Source organism: Hippocampus bargibanti, linkage group LG01 (genome assembly GCF_051943395.1).
Source record: "Hippocampus bargibanti isolate YZ-2025 linkage group LG01, ASM5194339v1, whole genome shotgun sequence".
Classification (NCBI taxonomy): Eukaryota; Metazoa; Chordata; class Actinopteri; order Syngnathiformes; family Syngnathidae; genus Hippocampus; species Hippocampus bargibanti.
The window spans coordinates 17,428,863-17,436,143 of NC_142734.1; positions in this window are offsets into that span (position 1 = coordinate 17,428,863).

The following is a 7,281-nucleotide window of genomic DNA, read 5'->3' on the forward strand; positions in this document are numbered from 1 at the left end:
TATATATATATATATATATATATATTAAAGTCTCGTTATATCGATATTCAAGGGAGTCCGAAAAAATATCGATATAACCGGGACTATCGATATATCCGACCCTGTTTGCATGTAATTTTCTCCGTGCGTGCATAGAAATAGTATCGATATAACCGGGACAATCGATATATCCGATATCGATATAACGAGACTTTACTGTATATAATATATATATATTTATATATATTTATATATATATATATATATATATATATATATATATATATATATATATATATATATATATATATATATATATATATATATATATATATATATATATGTATGTATGTATGTATGTATGTCAAAGTCAAAGACAAAAAGTCAAAGTCAAAGTGAGCTTTATTGTCAAATATGCTAATATGCATGACATACAGCACAGATGAAATTAATGTCCTCTCGGACCCAGCGTGCAAGACATGCAAGGCATTTATAACGTGGCTAAAAAGACATACAATTGACAACAGACAATACATGTAATTTCTGTATGTAAAGTGAGGCCGTGTCGTCTGGAAAGTGAGGTAGTGATGTATGTAAAGTGAGGTAGTGACATATGTAAAGTGAGGAAGTGACGTATATAAAGTGACGTAATGTAGTAATGCAAAAACAAACAACAAGAAAGGGTTGAAGTGAGGGCTTGCAGAAAAAAATGAGAAAGAACAAAAAAATTCAGTTCAGGATGATCGTACAGTATGTAGCATGTACTCAGAGTTCGGTGAGTGTGGCAGTGGGAAGGGGCAGGCTGGGCAGGGCTGGAAGGGAGTTGAGTCTCCGGACTGCCTGGTGGCAGAAACTGTCCTTGAGCCTGCTGGTCTTGGCTCGGAGACTCTGCAGTCTCCTACCCGATGGCAGCAGACTGAAGAGGTTGTGGGAGGGGTGTGTGGGATCGCCAGCGATCCTGATGGCTCTGCGGGTGAGGCGGGTGTTGTAGATGTCCTGAAAGGGGGGGAGAGAGACACCGATGATCTTCTCAGCCGTCCTCACGATGCGCTGCAGAGTCTTATGGCAGGACACGGTGCAGGCGCCGTACCACACAGTGATACAGCTGGTCAGGATGCTCTTGATGGTACCGCGGTAGAAGGAGGTCGTGATGGGGGTCGGGGCTCCAACTCTTTTGAGCTTGCGGAGGAAGTACAGGCGCTGGTGGGATCTCTTGGCCATTGATGCCGTGTTGTGGATCCAGGACAGGTCTTCGGATATGTGCACTCCCAGGAAATTGGTGCTGCTCACTCTCTCCACTGCAGCACCATTGATGGTTAGTGGAGCATGCTGGGGGCGCACTCTCCTGAAGTCCACAACAATCTCCTTCGTCTTCTCCACATTCAGACGGAGATTGTTGTCCTTGCACCACGTGGCCAGGCGGCTGACCTCGTCCCTGTAGGCTGTCTTCTCGTCGTTGTTGATGAGGCCCACCACAGTCGTGTCATCCGCAAACTTTATGAAGAGGTTGGAGCTGGGTGATGATGGTGAGCAGTCGTGCGTGAGCAGAGTGAAGAGGAGGGATCTCAGCACACACCCCTGGGGGGCCCCTGTGTTCAGCGTGATGGTGCTGGAAGTGTTGTCGCCAACTCTGACTGCCTGTGGTCTCCCCGTCAGGAAGTCCAGCAGCCAGTTGCACAGGGAGGTGCTGATCCCCAGTTTGCTCAGTTTATCGGTGAGCTGTTGGGGGATGATTGTGTTGAATGCTGAGCTGAAGTCGATGAACAGCATTCTGACGTAGGAGTCTCTGGTCTCCAGGTGGCTGAGCGCTGTGTGGAGAGCAGTGGAGATGGCATCGTCGGTCGAGCGGTTGAACTGGAAGGGGAAGGGGGAAGACTGGCAAACTAGAAGGGGTCATGGTTGGGGCGAGGGCAGCCTTGATGTGGTTCATAACTAGCCGCTCGAAGCACTTCATGAGGATGTGAGCTCCACAGCGCAGTCTCTCAGAACACGGCCAGGAATGCCGTCGGGACCCGGGGCTTTTCGTGCGTTGGTCCCCCTGAGGGATCGCCTCACGCTGTCCTGGGACAGTGTCAGCACCTGTTCACCGGGAGGTGGTGGGGTCTTCTGTGCTGGAGTGCTGTTGTCTGCCTCGAAGCGGGCGAAGAAGTCGTTCAGCTGGTTCAGCAGAGTGGTGGAGTTCTCACAGGTCTGTGGAGAGGACTTGTAGTCTGTGATGGTCTGTATCCCACGCCACAGGTTCCTGGTGTCTCTGCTGTCTCTGAAGTGGTTGGCGATCCTCCTGGAGTGCTGTCTATTGGCCATCCTGATGCCACGTGATAGGTTGGCCCTGGCTGTCCTCAGGCCCAGCTCATCGTCAGCTTTGTAGGCAGCGTTCCGAGCCCTAAGGAGCCTGTGGACTTCACCCGTCAGCCATTGCTTCTGGTTGGCCAGGATGGTGACAGATCTGGTGACAGTCACGTCATCCATGCACTTCCTCATGTAGGAGGTAACAGAGTCTGTGTACTCTTGGAGGTCGGTGGTGTTGTAGGTGGCCGCTTGTCTGAACATGTTCCAGTCAGTGTTGGAGAAGCAGTCTTTGAGTGCCTCTGACGACCCATCAGGCCACACCCTTATCTGCTTCTTGACTGGTTTGACGACTTTGACAAGTGGCCTGTATGCGGGCATTAACATGATAGTGGAGTGGTCCGAAGCTCCTAGGTGGGGGAGGGGGTAGGCTTTGTAGGCTCCTTTTTGTGTGGTGAAAACATTGTCCAGAATGTTGTTACCTCTAGTCGGAAAGTTAATGTGTCCATGGAGTTGTGGAAAAACGCTTTTCGGGTTGGCATAGTTGAAATCGCCAGCTAGGATAAGGAAAGCATCTGGGTGGGCTATCTGTTGCTCGCTGATGTGCTGGTAGAGTTCATTCAATGCCGTGCTCCTGTTGTTAATTGAGCTCGGGGGGGTGTAAACTGCTACCAGCAGTATGGCACTAAATTCCCACGGCCGGTAGAATGGCCGACATTTTATGACCATAAGCTCCATCAGTGGTGAACAGTGTTTGCATTCCACAACAGCGTTGCGGCGCCAGGCATCACTGATGTAAACACAGAGTCCCCCACCGCGAGTCTTCCCCCCCTCGACGAGCGCTCTGTCTGCCCGGAAGCTAGTTAGCTAGGCTAGCTGGATGGCAATGTCCGGTATGCTGTCGGTCAGCCATGTTTCCACAAACACAAGGGCACAACACTCACCCACGGTCTTGGAAGTTGAGCGGAGAAGTCTGATGTAGTCCATTTTATTGTCCAGCGAGCGGACATACATACATACATACATACATACATACATACATACATACATACATACATACATACATACATACATACATACATACATACATACATACATACGTATGTCTCTGTAAGCTCTCAGTCGTACAGGAGTGGTCCATCGATGAGAAGGTTTCTTCAGCCGTCATCTGTACACATTTGAAGGTTTCGGACGTTTCGCCTCCTATCCAAGAGGCTTCGTCAGCGAACTAAAGTCTGACTGGTCGTATCGGCCCTATTTATATATCACTAATGTCCAGACATGGCGGCGCCGGACACAGCTATAATAGGTCCCTACTCTCAGGTTGGGGGGAGCAGAGGACCACTTCCTGTGGCCCCACTGATTGTTCCTACATTCCTGACTAACGACTGGCCTATTTGCCCCACTCCCACCGGTATCACCTCATCAGCATTAAATGTTGTCTAACCTGTTTTGCCTAAGCAGGCTATTGTATGAACGATCCAAATTGAACCTCACCCCACCAGACCGGTTTAATGAAGGATTTTGTTGTTTTATAAGAATCGCTTCTTTTACCCCCCTTTCAAACCATCTATGTTCTTTCGCTAAGATTTTAACCTCATTGTCGTCAAATGAGTGGTTGCTAGCTTTTAGGTACAAATGTACTGCCGATTGAGGCCCACTAGTATTATCCCTGCGATGTTGATATAGTATTTTTTTGAGAATTTGTTTAGTCTCCCCAATGTACTGCTCTTTACAATTTCAGACAGACAGACAGACAGACAGACAGACAGACAGATAGATAGATAGATAGATAGATAGATAGATAGATAGATAGATAGATAGATAGATAGATAGATAGATAGATAGATAGATAGATAGATAGATAGATAGATAGATAGATAGATAGATAGATAGATAGATAGATAGATAGATAGATAGATAGATAGACAGACGGACGGACGGACGGACGGACGGACGGATGGATGGATGGATGGATGGATGGATGGATGGATGGATGGATCGATAGATAGATTGATAGATGTGGTGTGGTAGAGGCTGGGGTTCCGCACGGTACCGCACGCCTTCTTTTACAGTGGGAAATTGAGCCGTGGCTCAATTTTACTTCACATATAAGGCACACCTGCGTATAAGGTGCAGGCTCATCTTTTCAAGAAAATTAAGGCTTTTGGGTGCGCCTCATACACGGCGTATGTCACTTGAAGATAGCATTAAGGCTGATTTGAGAGTGTGTCAAATATCTGTATGGGTATTTACACATACAGGAGATTCGTGTGCAATTTTTTATGAGGTGCATGTTTGAAGCATAACAGTGGCAAGGTATTATGATCCATCGTTAGGTGTCGTCTTGGTCTCATGGTGTCAAAATGTTGAAATACCAGCCCTGTCAAATCTCGTCGCCGTCCTGGGTGCGCCCCGCCCCTCCTGTGACCTCCTTCGCTGCTCCCTAGAGACGGCCCCTCCCTTCATCACGCACCTGGGTTCCCATAGCTGTTTGTCATTCCCTTGATTGTGCCTTCTGACTATATTTGCCGATCGAACTAGATCGTCTTCGTCGGAGTATCAGAAAGCTACCCTCGCGACTTCCCTTCCGTCAGGTCTGCATTATTCTTTTGTCCTCACTCATCTCCATTGGTATTGTTTTTGCACATGTGTCTCAGTAAAGACTTTCCTTGGTTCACGAGTATCTGTCTCGCCGTGTACTTTGGATCCAAACTCCCCGCTTTCCCTCGTCACTTGAGTCCTGCCTCCAAGCCTCAAGAGACATAACAGCTCTAATTGAACCAGGACATTCTGTCCGGTTAAAATTTCGTTTGTCTTTCCTGGTTCGCGCATTGTCTGGAGTTCACTTGATAAAGATATCAGCAAGTACAATAGATGGTGAACAAAAAACTACTTTATTCTAATGAGACAGAGAAAGCACTTCTCGTCTCGGTGGGACGAAGACATGAGCACAAGAGCACAAAGAACAAAGAAAAAAAGCTCCCGCTCTGACAAGTTTTTAAACATACAGAGTGGCGATCTGTTGTCCAATCAGTTGCGAACAAGTCGACCTTTCCCGTCCAATCGGTTACGAGCAACTCAGTGTTGGGCGGGTCTCAGATTGAAGTTGGAGCCGCTGCCTTTTCCTTCCAACGGCTATTGAACTAATAAGACTGATAGTTTTATTTAACTAAATTAGACTGAAATTAAACGTGCACAATTCATTATATATGCTAAGCTAAACATGAAAAAACATATGTTTACTTAATCTAAACATGAAATAACGTAATATGTTTACTAATGTGCATAAACACTCTATCATTCCCTCCTGTTGTACATTTAAACATCAGTTCATACATTTCCAAAAGATTTCATGCATGCACGTCATACTAATTGCACAGGGAACCATTCTAATCTCATCTATCCAACGTCTAATATTATTTAACTTACCATGGAGAAGGCGAAAAACCTCTATCACAATTTTGCTGCTGTGATATATAACCTCTCCATTTTTGAGGGTTTTTAATGAGGAAAACTCCTTCTCGGCTCTCCGTTTCCTTTTTTTGCTTTTGTTCTTTGGAGCAACCACTCTCTGGCCATGGTGTACTATCCCTAGCTACAACACTGGGTCCCCTTCACGCATTTGTTGATACAAAACCTTTGCGTAATTCACCTGGGAATTAGTTATCATATTCATTAGCATTGTTCTTAAGCATGGAATAATACAACCAATGACTAAGAAAATAAGTACAATCACAATTGCGAATGGGATGAACATTCTGAGCAAAGTCTTATACCAAGAGCCCCCAAAGAGCCCGTCAAAGATCCACGGTTGATCAGGCCGGTGATCTTTGGCCATGGCATCTCTGAGATCCCTGACAACAGACAGAGCATCAGTTCATGTTTATGGAATTCGCTTCTTCGGGTATGTACGTACAACAAGTATCACCCACCATAGCACAGACGCCCCCTTGTGGCGCTGTCAAAAGGTCCAAAACCATTCTATTTTGCAGCACCATTTGTCTAATTGCTGCAATTTCAGTGTTTTGCATTTCATCTACTTCCAAACTGGCGTTTACAAACACTTGAAACCTGTAGTCAATTGTTTCAATTCGTAGCATGTTTTTAGCTACTCCAATTTGTGGAAAAAGAGCTAACATTACCTTACTTCCCGTGCTATGGTGTTTGAATTGTTCTGGAACATCAGTTCCCCAGATCGAATCGTGGGGCTTAAACGACACTCTTCTTTTCACATGATGGTGTGCTGGACGACTGGTAACGATGAAAGTATTGTCAGTCACAGTAACAGGTGCGCACATACCGTAGGCTTTCGGAGGAATAAAAGAATATACTTTCCAACCACATAACCACCAAAGATGTGAAGATACAGGTAAAATAGTGACATTGGTGTTTAACGGTAGCACGTATAAACATCTATTCTCATCTATAAAACCTAAATTTTGACCTGTACCGTACATTGCAACGCATACTGGTAATCGCAATCCGCTCTCGGTCATAACCTGATTTTCAGTTTCCAAAATGGTATCCAAACTTGGAACAATCTCTCCTCTCGAAGCATTGCGAAGAACTGGAAAATGTTGATCAGGTTTATGCGAAGATATTAACATATACGCAGCTCGAGCCATTTTATCTCCAAATACCTTTGAATGCACTCTTTGTTGCGTTACAGAATGTGGCATAAAAGAACAAACAAAGCAATTACTTTTCCTATTTTGTTTAGCAATTAATGTAGCATAACGATACCACGTGTTTGATAACAACGGATTCCAGTCATGTTTTTCTCCTGCAAATGGTTGATATAATGCGTCCATGACATCTGAATTTTGGGCTTTTTTGTCAGGTGTTTCCATCCAGGCTGTCGGTCTGATGTGCGGTTTATTTTTGAACGGCGATGTCACGACTGGTGTTGTCAAAGATGACATCATGCATATAGTTACAGGAAAACCAGTGTGATGTTCACGAAAATCAGGACAGAGTCTCAAGTCCATGCATCCTGCAACCTTGTGGGTTACG